At 37.3% G+C, this 12,752-nt stretch overlaps 1 long non-coding RNA gene across 2 annotated transcripts in view; it reads left to right on the top strand.

Moving 5' to 3' along the window:
* LOC148110069 (uncharacterized) overlaps window positions 1-10,884 on the top strand; it is a 245,774-nt gene extending 234,890 nt beyond the window's left edge. For both annotated transcript variants that reach the window (XR_015724481.1, XR_015724478.1), the window contains one exon: window positions 10,768-10,884. This is a non-coding gene — a long non-coding RNA (uncharacterized LOC148110069). The remainder of the gene's footprint in view (window positions 1-10,767) is intronic.
* The last annotated feature ends 1,868 nt before the right edge of the window (window positions 10,885-12,752 follow it).

Here is a 12,752-nt window from a genome sequence, read left to right as displayed (position 1 = left end):
GGAGGTGCAAGGCGGGGCATGGCACACAAGGTAACAAAATTTGCCCTGAGCCCAGGACCAAGGCTAGCAGGCTTGGAGTGGGTAAGTCCACAGGAGAACTCATGGGACTGGCTGCTGCTAGTTAGTTAGGTAGCAAGTGTCTGCAACACCACCTCCCACAGGTGGCTCTGTTTATGCTGGTACGCAGGGGAGGAAAATGACAACTTGTGTACTCCCTCGTGGAGAAGTCCCCCAATATGCTCCAAAATCATTGTGAACAGATCTGTCTCCCATTTCCCCCAGCATTGTGTAAACTGTCATTTTCATGTCGCCTCTCCATGCAGGCTGTTGGCTCTTTGAGGGTGGTGACCCAGCTATCACTTGCTGTCCTGGCTCACCCAGTGCTGAGTCAGCTGAATTTTAAAGCTCTAGGCTCCAAGTCCCACTAGTTTTACATACTTACAGAATTCAGAGTGCCTGGGTGGCTCAGTCAGTTAAGCATCCAACTCTTGATCTCAGCTCAGATCTTGATCTCAGGGTCATGAGTTCAAGCCCCTCATTGGGCTCAGCCCCTCTGGTTCTTAAAGCCAAATGTCTTGGTGCCTGTGTGGCTTAGTCAGTTAAGCATCTGCCTTTGGCTCAGGTCATGATCCCAGAGTCCCAAGATCAAGCCCCACATTGCCTTCCTGCTCAGTGGAGAGCTTGCTTCTCCCTCCGCCCACTCATTGCTCACTCGCTCGTTCGCTCTCTCAAATAAATAAATAAAATTTTTAAAGAAATAATAAAATAAAGCCAAATGTTATGAAGATTAGTCTTCCCTGTGTGATCTCCCTGGTGGAAGGGCCTGTTTCTCTACCCTCTCCACGTGTACAGCTCCCCCCCTCCTACAGGCAGCCTCCCTCCACCTTTCTGACCTTCCTAATCTTTCAGATGCAGCTTCTCCTCTATATTTAGTTGTGTAGTTTGTTCTGCCAGCCTTTGGACTGCTCTTAGGTTTATTGACTTGGACATGGGTGAGATCTAGTTGTAAACATGAGATGGGGAGAGCTTAGGGTTCTCCTATTCCACCATCCTCCTTCCCAAGCTCCCCAACAAATTAAGATTTCTGAACACAGATCTTCAAGTTAAATTAATGACTATGATAGCAGAATCATAATTTTCAATGATGCAGAAAAAGATTAAATAAGCCATCAACCTCAGAGGATTTATTATTTCAGTGTGTTTTTATTAGACAAGCAGCAATGCCAAATTTACCTATATTAAAGCAATTCATTTCTAAAGACCAACATTTCAATGATAAATGCCAATAAATGACTTTTACTATCATGTATGTTATACCTTTTATAGATGTTTTAGCAAGAAACTTTTCAGATGTCTTCATTTATATTCTCTATTTGTTCTTAAAAGGCATTTTCCTGAAACATAACACTTCTTAAAATCAAGTCCTGATCCAATAGATTTAAATTTCTACATTCTGTATACTCCAGGGGAAAAAAATAATTGGATTATGCTTTCTCATTCATGACTATTTAAATATTCCGTTTCTGAGGTTACATTTTAGTGTGTTTTTATGTTTTATTCAGGACACAATGTTCCAGCAAATATCACAAACCCAAATCAATGGCTTATACTGACATTAAATATGCCATTAACATGCCTGCTCTCAGAAAAGTTCAATGAGAAGCTGTCAACAAACCTGCAGAGAAAGCCTTACTGCATTCAAAATAAATGATAAAAGAGGAGCCAGAAATAACTTAGAACTTTTGGGATAATGAACAGAAGAAAAAGTAATCTGAAAATATCTAGCTCTCTGGTTGGCAAACCAAAATTATTCCAATTTTCATATGCCTAGAGCTGACAACAAAAGTTAGTTCATGTCATTTTCCACAGCAATCATGAGGCTGTTCCTCTCATCTCTGTGACTCAGGTATTTACAATATAATGTGACTAACAACTTAGAGCCCTAGTCTTTAATGTCCCCATCACCATGAGCAACAGTGAGATCCCACAGCAGCACTCTAAAAAGTAGCATCAGAAGATCAGCAACTCAAATATAGGAACAAAAAAGAAGATAGTGTATCTCAGGTTATAGAACTATTTAATCATTTTTTTCATTCATTCATTACTAAACAGAGGATACTCACTGGCCAAGCCTCTGAAGGCTAATAATACATGGCCCACCAGCTGGGATTCACCTTGAAAATGAAGGAGAGAAGGCTGGGTATAACCCAAGGAAGTTGAGTGAGTGAAAGCTTATTAGTACTGGGAAGTGAAGAATGAGAGCTTCCCCTGAGATGGTCTGTGAGCTCTTTGCTGGTGAAGAGTTTGGCAACACACCTGAGGCCGATGGTGCATCAAAGAAGGTTTCAGAGCAGAGGGGGATGTGCTGTTGACAGGAGGCCATGGAAGCTGACAGCAGAAAGAAGGCCCAGAAAAACTTGAAGAACAGACCAAATCCCAAGCACAGGCTCAATCATTTATATTTGCCTGAGTTCAGTTTTGAGGCTGTCTTAACAATTTGTATTCATAATGATGACCCCAGAGTCACTCAGAAGGTATTAATCATATTCATTTAGCTCTTTAAAGAAATGCAATATAAAGGAAATTCTTTTTTGAAAGATTTTCATGAAAAACGCTTACATATTTTTAACAACTTTTTGAGGTGTAATTTGTATATAATAAAATACACATATTTAAAGTGTACAGTTTGGGAGTTTTGATATAAGTATATATCTGTGAAACCATTACAATTAAGGTGATGAAAATACTCATCAACTCCAAAAGATTAAGTATACCCCTTAGAATACCGCCCTCCTGTATCTCTGTCCCCACAACCAATCCCTAGGCAACTATAGATCTGCTATTACTGTAGATTAGTTTGCATTTTCTATAATTTTATATAAATGAAAACATACATTATATACCCTTTTTTGTTTGGCTTCTCTCACTCAGCATAATTATTTTGAAATTCATATATGCTGTGTGTATCAATAGTTCATTCTTTTAAAATTGTTGAATTAAATTAAAAATAATAATAAATAAAATAAAATAAAATTGCTGAATAGAATTCCATTATATGAATATACCACATTTTTTTTTGTTTTTTCACTTGTTGATGAATATTTAAGTTGTTTCCAGTTGAGGCTATTAAAAATAAAAATATATGTTTATGTATAAGTCTCTGTACGGACATATGATTTTACGTCTCTTGTGTTAGTACCTAAGATTGGAGTGACTATATCATACAGTCGGTATATGTTTCACCTTTTAAGAAAGTACCAAGTTGGTTTTTTTTTAAGTGGTTGTACCATTTTACATTTCTACCAGCAGTGCATGAGAGTTACATTGGTTCCACATTCATACCAACACATGGTAGAATCAGTCATTTTAAATTTAGGCACTCTAATAAAGAGTGTAATGATATCTCAACGTAATTTTAACTTGTATTTTCCTAATAACTAATGGTGTTGAGCATATTGTCAGGTGCTTATTTATCATCCATATATCTTTTTTGGTGAAACATCTATCCAAATCTTTAACTCGTTTTTAAAATTGGGTTGTTTGTTTTCTTATTATTAAGTTTTTCTTATCTTTAAGTTAGGAGAGTTCTTTATACAGATCTTCCTCAACTTACAATAGGGTTATGTTCTGATAAACCCATTGTAAGTTGAAAATACTGTTAAAGTGAAAATACATTTATTATGACCGTAGCTTAGCCTAGCTACCCTAAACAGTCTCAGAACATTTATATTAGCCTTCAGTTGAGTAAAATCATCAAACACAAAGACTATTTTATAATAAAGTGTTTAATCACCTGCAATTTTATTAAGTACTGTATTGAAAGTGAAAAACAGAACGGTTGTGTGGGTACAGAATGGTTGTAAGCTTAACGATTGTTAACCCTCATGATCCCGTGGCTGACAGAGTTGCGGCTCACCGCACTGCCCGGCCTCACGAGTGAGTATCATTGCTAGCCTGAAAAGATCGAAACTCAAAATTTGAAGTACAATCTCTACTAAATGCATATCTCTTTCACACCATCGTAAAGTTGAAAAATTAAAATTCAAACCATCCTAAGTCCGGGACCATCTGTACATTCTTGATACATGCAAATCCTTTACCAGATATATAATTTGCAAATATTTTCTCCCAATCTGTGGTTTGTCTTTCTATTCTCTTTACATTATCTTTTGAAGAGCAGAAGTTCTTACTTGTGATGGAGTCCATTTTAGTTTGCTCTTTTATAATCATGTTTTTGATGTTATATCTAAGAAGTCTTTGCCTACCTAACTTACGGTCAGAAAGATTTTTCTCCCATGTTTTCTTCTAGAAGTTTTTTAGTTTTACGTTTTACATTAATGTCTGTTGTCCATTTCAACCCAAGTAATTGAATTAATTTTTGTATATGATGTGAGGGGCCTTTTTTAATATCCCATTGTTACAGTGTCATTTGTTAAAAGGAGTTCCTTTCTCCATTGAATTGTCTTTGCTACCTTGTCAAAAATCAGTTGACTCTATATGTATAGGTCTCTTTTCTGTTCCATTGATTTATTTGTCCATTTTTATGCCAATACCACATTGACCTGCTTAGTATAGTTGTATAGTAAGTCTTAAAATGAGGTAGCATTAACTTCCAACTTTGTTCTTTTGGAAGTTGTTTGGCTGTTCTAGTCCTTTTGCATTTTCATATGAATTTCAGAACGTATCAATTTCTATTTATCAATTTCTATTTAAAACACATGGAAATTTGGATTTGGATTGCATTGAATCAATGAGTCAATTTGGGGAGGCTTGAATTTTTTAAAATTTTGAGTCTTCCAATCCATGAAGACATTTTATCTCTCCATTGTTCAGGTCATCTTTAATCTTTCTCATCAGAATTTTGTAGTTTTTAATGTAGAGGCTTCACTCATCTTTTGTCAGATTTATCCCTAATATTTAATACTTTTGATGCTATTGTAAATGGTATTTTTTATTCAATTTCACAGTGCTTGTTGCTGATATATAGAAATACCGTTCTATCTGTATGTTGATCCTGTAACCTGCAACCTTACAAACTCATTTACTAGTTTTAGCAACTTTTTTGCACAGTCCATAAGATTTTCCATAAAACATACATGATCTGTGAATGAAAACAGTTTTACTTCTTCTTTTCTAATCTAGATGCTTTTTCTTTCTTTTTCTTGCCTCTTTGCACTGACCGGAACACCCAGTTAGATGGAAGTGTGATTAAAAATAAAACAAAAGAAACAAAAAACAATTTTTGTTTTATTCTTAATCTTAGAAAGAAAAAATTTTGTCTTTAAGTATGATGTTAGCTCTATGTTGCTGATAAATGCTCTTAATTAGGTTGAGGAATTTCCCCTTCTGTTCCTAGTTTGCTAACAGGTTTGTTGTTGTTGTTGTTGTTGTTGTTGTTGTTGTTTAAATCAGGAATGGATATTGAACTTGGTCAAAGATTTTTCTGCATCTTTTGAAATGATCGTAGGGTTATTTTTAAGTTTGTTAATATAGAGAAATATATTGATTATATTAATGTTCAAATGTTAAGCTTGCTTTGCCTTCCTGGGACAAACCTCACTTGATATAACCTTTTTTTATATTGTAGGGTTTGATTTGCTAACGTTCTGTTAAGAATTTGCATCTATGTTCAAGAAGGATATTAGTTTAATAGCTGAGCTGAACTGGAGGGAGCTTAGCTGCCAGGTGTCAACTAAGAAAAGCCAGAATGAAAGTAATAGTCAAGCTTGTAATCAATTACTATGACAGTATAAGCAAAAGGCTAAACAGGAGAAAATGCCAGCTCCTTCTATGTTCCAATTTTTTTCCCAGGAACAAAGCCAGTGAGGGTCAGATATATCAGCACCGATTGGGGGAACTGTCTCACTGCTGAGGGAGCCCATTCAAAAGACTCCTGCCATTTTGTGGACCCAGAGAGTGGGGCTGAGGGAGGAGGAAAGGGCTAGGAATGGAAAGGAACTGAGCATTAAGTCAGAGTGGAGAAAATGTCTTTAAGTCCCTCCCCTTCCTCTTTCCATTCCAGTAAAAAGAGAGATGTTGGCAGAGATACCTGAAGACGACCTTGGCCAAAGCCTTCCAATAAAGAGGCCCTAAGTGGAGGCACCTGGGCTGGGAATGCATTTGTGCAGAAGAGCATGGCCAGCCAGGGGAGTCTGAGTCCTCAACTGCACCTTCCTTCAGGGACTGCTGTGCAAGTTTGCTGTGAAGATGGCAGCTTGTCCCCATGACGCCTACTAGGTTAAGCCTTTGTAATTAGCTATGGTCAGACCTGGAAGATCACACATAGAGTTTTGGCCAGGAGCCAGACCTTAGGTTTGTGATTTTTTTTTTTTCTTGTAATATTTTTGTTAGATTTTGGTGTCAGAGTAGTGCTGGCCTCATGAAATGAGTGGAAATGTTCTCTCCTTTTCAATTTTCTGGAAGAGTTTGTGTAGAATTGGATTATTTCTTTCTTAAATGTAGAACTGGTAGAATTTACCAGTGAAGTTATCTGGGCCTGGATTTTTCTTTGTGAGATGTATGTACTACAAACCTGAATTTAGTAGCTTATAGGAATTTTTAGGTTATCTATTGTTTTCCTCAGGGAACTTTGGTAATTTGTATCTTTCAAGAAATGTGTCCATTTAACCTAAGTTGTGGAATTTATTGTCAAAAAACTGTTCCTGCTTCTCCTTTTTCCTTTTACTGTTTCTACAATCTGTAGTGATGTCACCTCTCTGTGTCCTAATCATTCTGCTAGATGGTTATCAATTTTATTGATCTCAATCAGTTTTTTACCTCATTAATTTTTTCTCTATTGTTTTTTTTTTTCTTTTCTGTGTCACTGAACTGCAATCTGATCGTTATTATTTCCTTGTTCTGCCTATTTGGGTTTCATTTAGTCTTCTTTTACAAGTTTCTTAAGGTAGAAACTAAGATCATTGATTTGAGAACTTCCTTCTGTTCTGACATAATTAGTGCTGTAAGTTTCATTCTAAATCCTGCTTAAACTGCATCCCACAAATTTTGATATGTTGTGTTTTCATTTTCTTCAGTTTAAAATACTTTGTAGTTTCTTTTTTAATTTCTTCTTGAACGCTTAGGTTAATTAGAATTATGCTTCTTTATTTTCTAAAAGTTTGAGGAATTTTAGAGGTATAAGTCTGTTGATTTCTAAATTAAATCACTTGTGGTCAGAGAACATATTTTATGTGACTCAAATTATTTTAAATATATTGAGATTTGTTATATGGTCTGTCTTGGTAAATGTTTTCTGTGCTCTTAAAAAGAATGTGTATTTTGCTGTTATTAACTGGAGTGTTCCATAAATATCAATTAGGCCAAGTTGGTTGATAGTGTCATTGAAGTCTTCTGTATTTTTACTGAATTTTGGTCTACTTATTCTAGCAGTTTTTTAGAGACAGCTGTTGCAACCTCCAATTATACTGTAGATTTGTCTATTTTTTTTTTCTCTGTGTGTTTGGATAGTTCTTACTGTTATGCCTTCGAATTCACTACTCTTCTGTAATATCTAATCTGCCATTAATATGATCTAATGTGTTTTTCATTTTATTATTGGTTTCATCTCTAGAATTTCAGTTTGGGTCTTTTTAAATATACCTCATGTCTCTACTTAATATGTTGAATCTTTCATTTAGCCTTTTGATATATACCATATAGCTATTGCTGTTTTAATGTCCTTTTCTACAAATTCCATCATTTGTGTCATTTTTTTTTTTTGGTTCATTTCTATGGATAAATTTTTTTATCCTTATTATGAGTTGTATTCCCTGTTTCTTTGCTGGTCTTGTTACCAGATGCCAAGTATTTACCATTTTGTTTAGCTTTGTTCTGGAGTGTAGTCAAGTTGCTTGTACACTCCAGGTCTTACTTTGATGCTTTATTAGGAAGGACCAGACCAGCATTTAGAATAAAACTAATTTTGTTCTGCTACTGAGAGGAAAGCTTCTGAGCACTTCACCTGATGACCCAGGAATTACATTTTCTACCGCTGCTGGTGAAAAAAAAGCCAATTTCCTGTAGTGGGTGAGCCAGAGAGATTGTTCCTCCACTGCAATTAGTTTGTATAGCTGCATGACTGGGTCAGTACTCAGCTGAATCCTCAAGGGAACACTAAGCAGATCTCTGAATTTCTGTGTGCATCTCTCTCCTTTCTGGTACTCTGTCCCATGAATTCTTAACCACCTGGCCTGCATGGACTCTGGCTTCAGCCCTTTATACTCAAGGAGACTGCTGAGCTCTGGCCTGGGTTCCCCTCCCTGCACCATAACCTAGAAACTGTCTCAAGACAGTATGTTTGGGCCAATTATAGGACTCACGTTGCTTATGTATCATCTCTCATAGATCACTGTTTTTCATTATCTAATGTCCAATATCTTGATAACCATTATTTCTTATATTATGTCCTGCTTGTCACTACTTCAGGCAAGAAGGTAAATCTATTCCTTATTACTCCATATGGCAAATTTGAAACCTTTGAAATGAAGGTCCAAAAAGTAGTTAAATATTATAATATGAGCAAAATAGCTTTTTTTTAGTTTGGGTATTTAAAAATAAACTTACATTACATGAACATCTACTTTTTCCTCAACGATGGCAGATAAACAAGGTTTCTTCTTGTCATTCATCATGAAATTGTCCAGCTGTAAACACCAGGAAATAATGGACTCTACACTAAGGGTTTTATAGATCTGCACATTTTCAAGGAGCAACAAGAAGAGATCAATAAACAATTAACTTATTTGAGAAGTCAACCTTTTAGATGTTACCAGACTGTTGAGCTTTGAACGTCTTCACTAGAGTGGTGCCTAACATACAGGAAGGAAGCCTCTGCATGTGGCTGCACACCCCTTGTGGGGAGCCTTTCTCAGTTTAATTCACCTATTCAACAAATATGTACTGAGTTCCTGGATCTGCCAGTGACTTTTCAAGGCCATGAAGATACAGTAGGGAACAAAACAAAGGTCTCAACCTTCATGGAACTCAGTAGGTAAAATAGACAATAAACCAACATAAAATAGTTCTACCGAGAAAAACAAAATCAGAGTAAAGGGTTAGAGAATTTCAATTTTAGATTGAGTTGTCAGGGAAGACCTCTCTGAGAAGGTTACATTGAATTTGAATGAAGTAAGAGAGGACACCATGCAAAACTCTAGAGAAGAATATTCTGGTGAAAGGGAACAAGTGCAAATACTCTGAGGCATAAATGAGGTGGACTGATCTAAGCATTCTGGTAGGAATCTAATCTGAAATCAGTACTAATGAGGAACCACTTAGTTTTGTTGACCTATATCCATCAATTCATTTATACATATAAATTACATATCAGCTCCTCTGCTGTATGTGTGAATGCAAGGTTGAGCTGCCTAAAAATAATCACAAACACAACTTAATGGGAGAGAATCTGGTACATAAATAACAAGAATGGTCATAATAATGGGTGTAGTGGGGCTTCAAGTCTTAAGAGTGTATTAATTGTAAGAGGTCTGCCTATTTGGCCATGTGTGATTGTCCCACTGCACCCTATTTTCATGAAAGGCAAAGGTGTGTGCTAAGGGATGGGAGCTTTGGGGAACATGATCTGTGTAAAGATGAGAAGCAGCTATTCAAAGGGAAGAGCTATGTTGATCAGAGCAAAGGGCATGCTAATCAGAGCACTTTCGCCCTACCTCTCTGGATCCATGCCCAAGTTCTTTAGAAGAGAGATAAAGGGCTTTATTGCTGAAATCTCTGTAAGAAACCAGAGCACCAAACCATGCTACTTGAGGAATAGTTGATACTGGGCCCTCTTTACTGGAGTGGCTGCTGGAGAAACAGGGACAGGAATGAAGCAGCCAGAGCCACCATGGACAGAGACCCACATCAGCTAAGGCCAAAAGTCAGAGCAGCCCCATGGGGCCACCATATGGGAGAGGAAATTCTTTTGTAGTCAGTAGGGCTGCGCTTAGAAGCACAAGAGGACACTCCTGGAGACTCCTTAAATTAGTCCCTAAATTTTTCCTGATGCAAATGTGTGACTCTGGAATTATACTTTTGTTATAATCTTAAAACAGCTAATTATTAGCTACGTTATCCTGAACAAATTACTAAATGTCTCTGGACCTCATTTTTTCATTGTTACATGGGAATAATATTCTCACTGTTAGGTCTTACGGTTGCTATGAGGTTTAAAAAGCATGTGGTTGGGGCGCCTGGCTGGCTCAGTCAGTAGAGTGTGATTCTTGATCTCAGGGTTGTGAAGTTAGAGCCCCACGTTGGGTGTAGAAATTACTTAAAAATTTTTTAAATCTTAAGAAATAAAATAAAAAATAAAAATAAGTGAAAAGCATGTGGTAAGTACTTAAACAATGGTAGCTATGTTTTTATTATAATTGTATTGTTATTATTATTAAATTTTAGGAAACCTGGAATCCCTAAAAGGTGGTGAGTAAAGATTAAATTAATACTGCTTAAAAACTAGTATTAGGATCCAGTTCTCACCTCAAGCTCTTGTGCCCTGGGAAGCATGGGATAACATTGTAAGTAAGTACATGGCTTGGGCAATTTATTTAAGCCCCTTGAGCTCACTTTCTGTGTAACAGAGTATTAGTGATATCTGCCCCTTGTCCCTCATGGGGTTGTTGTGAGGTCCCCTTCCAACAATGGGCATGGAAAACATTTTGTAAAGAGCTGTTCAAATGTCACTGATGTCCAGCTGTCATCTTTCTCACCAGCTCTGCTTTACGCAGCTCTTGGGACAGAGAAAACTCATTTTCGGGCTATTTTCAGGTCTGTAAGATGCAGCTGCTCCGAGTCAATTGCTATATGGCTAGAAGATTCTACAAGCCACCTGTTAAGGCTGCTGCATGTAGAAGCCCTGGGACAATCTTCCCTTAGCTCCTGACTCATGTTGCTCAAGGGACCCAAGGTAAATATCTTTTTCCTACTCTACTGCTGTATTTACTTCCTGTTGCCTGACTACTTGCCTCCAGCATCAGTAATAGCGTCCAAACCCTTGAGTATGTTTATTTTCCATCTGCTCCTTCCCTGCTAGCAACAGCATTACGGCACCTCTAAAGATCCATGTCCTGGAAATGACTGCCCAAAAAAACACTCAAAGTAGTAGAGGGATAATTTTCTCCCTTGTGTTCTCACACACTGAATGGTGTGACTCCAATCCTCCGGACCCAGGAAAACCTACTTTAAACCACTGGGCTCACTTTTCTTGCCTACGTGTATATGTGCGAAAGGGATAATATTGATTCCCTGAGAAGAAAATTAAATCCAAAAGGTAAAAAAAAAAAAAAAAAAAAAAAAAAAAAAACCTCAGACTTGACATAAAATTTAAATTTAGAATTTGAAGAAGAAGGAAGATCTGAAGAAGCAAAAAATATAAGACGGGAGAATGTAAGACCTTTGAAATTTGAAATATGAGAAAAGGGGCAGTAAACCAAAAGAGATATATGTTCACATAGTTAGAAGGAAACACTGAAGATGATGTGTAGCTATTTGGGAACTTTAAAAAAAATGCAAGGAAGAACGAGAATGATAGAAATCATGGCCAGAGGTGCTGAGAATAACAGAATTTGGAATGGAATACAGATCTAGGGATGGGGAGGGCAGACTTTGAAGAAATTCTTTCCAATCATTCATGATATTGAAAGAAACAGCAGACAGCTGTTGTCCAGGAGAGGATGGGCTTAACTTTCAATAGGAAGGATTTCGGATAGACATTAGAAAATACCCGCATGTAAGTATTGTGAGAAAAATGTGGAAACTCCGTCTCTGAGGATGTTAAGAATTAATAAGGGTAGCCACTGTCTTTCAGTACTGGCTTAAGAGCAAACCTGGATACTTGAGCTTTCAAAGATAGCTCCATCCGTATGCAACTATGATTCTATGTGAAGTTTTTTCCAATCCAATTCCTTCTTTATCATGGTATAATATAAGGAGATTCTCTTAGAAGTCTTTGCTATTTTCTGAGTTTATCTGTCCTGAATCAGCCTCTAAATCTAGTTTACCTCCCTGACTAGCATCTTGAATTCTCCTTAAAAATGTTCCCGTGGGTCTCCAAATGTTTCCCATAGATTTCTCTCCAGATCCCTGGTCCACCCTGTGCCCGGCACACAAATAGTAGTTGATAAAGAGCTCCCGAACAACTGTCAACTCTGAGAAGTAAAGAAAACCACTGCAATAAAGTAAAATACAGGTCGTGGAAACATCAGCAACACCAAAGAGAAATGGATTGATTCCTGCCTCTGCCAGAGGAAGTTGGCTGAAAAGAGCCCTTGACTTTCACCCGTAAAAAGGCTGCAGGGCAGAGAGCCCTATAATTCTGAGTATTTGTGGCTGCCAATCCTGAAGAGGGAGAACTGACCTATCAGGGTCCTGGTTTGCTGATTCAGATTTAACTTTATTTCATTCTTGAACACTCCAATCTGGAACAACTAAAGTCGCAAGAAGATTGCTAGGGTCCGAGAAGGTGAGTGAGTACTGGTCCAACAATCTAGCCCAGACCAGCACATACCTCTGGCCTTAGGTGTAGACCCTCAGGCCCAGCAGGGACCCTGTCTCCCCAGTGCCGGTTGGTCACATATCATCTTCAAGGTTTTGTCTTATCTTCATAACGCCTGTTCCTGTTCCTTACTCAGAATTCATATTCATTACTTAACATTTCATTGTCTTTAAATAAATCACCTCTGGTTTTTTGCTTATACTAGTCCTATGTAATGAGAAATTGGGGCTTTATATGCTGGTCACATTTTTTTCAATGT

Source organism: Ursus americanus, chromosome 5 (assembly GCF_024610735.1).
Source record: "Ursus americanus isolate L20-20 chromosome 5, mUrsAme1.1.p, whole genome shotgun sequence".
Classification (NCBI taxonomy): Eukaryota; Metazoa; Chordata; class Mammalia; order Carnivora; family Ursidae; genus Ursus; species Ursus americanus.
The sequence above is the reverse complement of the archived record's forward strand: the minus strand, read 5'-3'. Positions and strand labels throughout refer to the sequence as shown.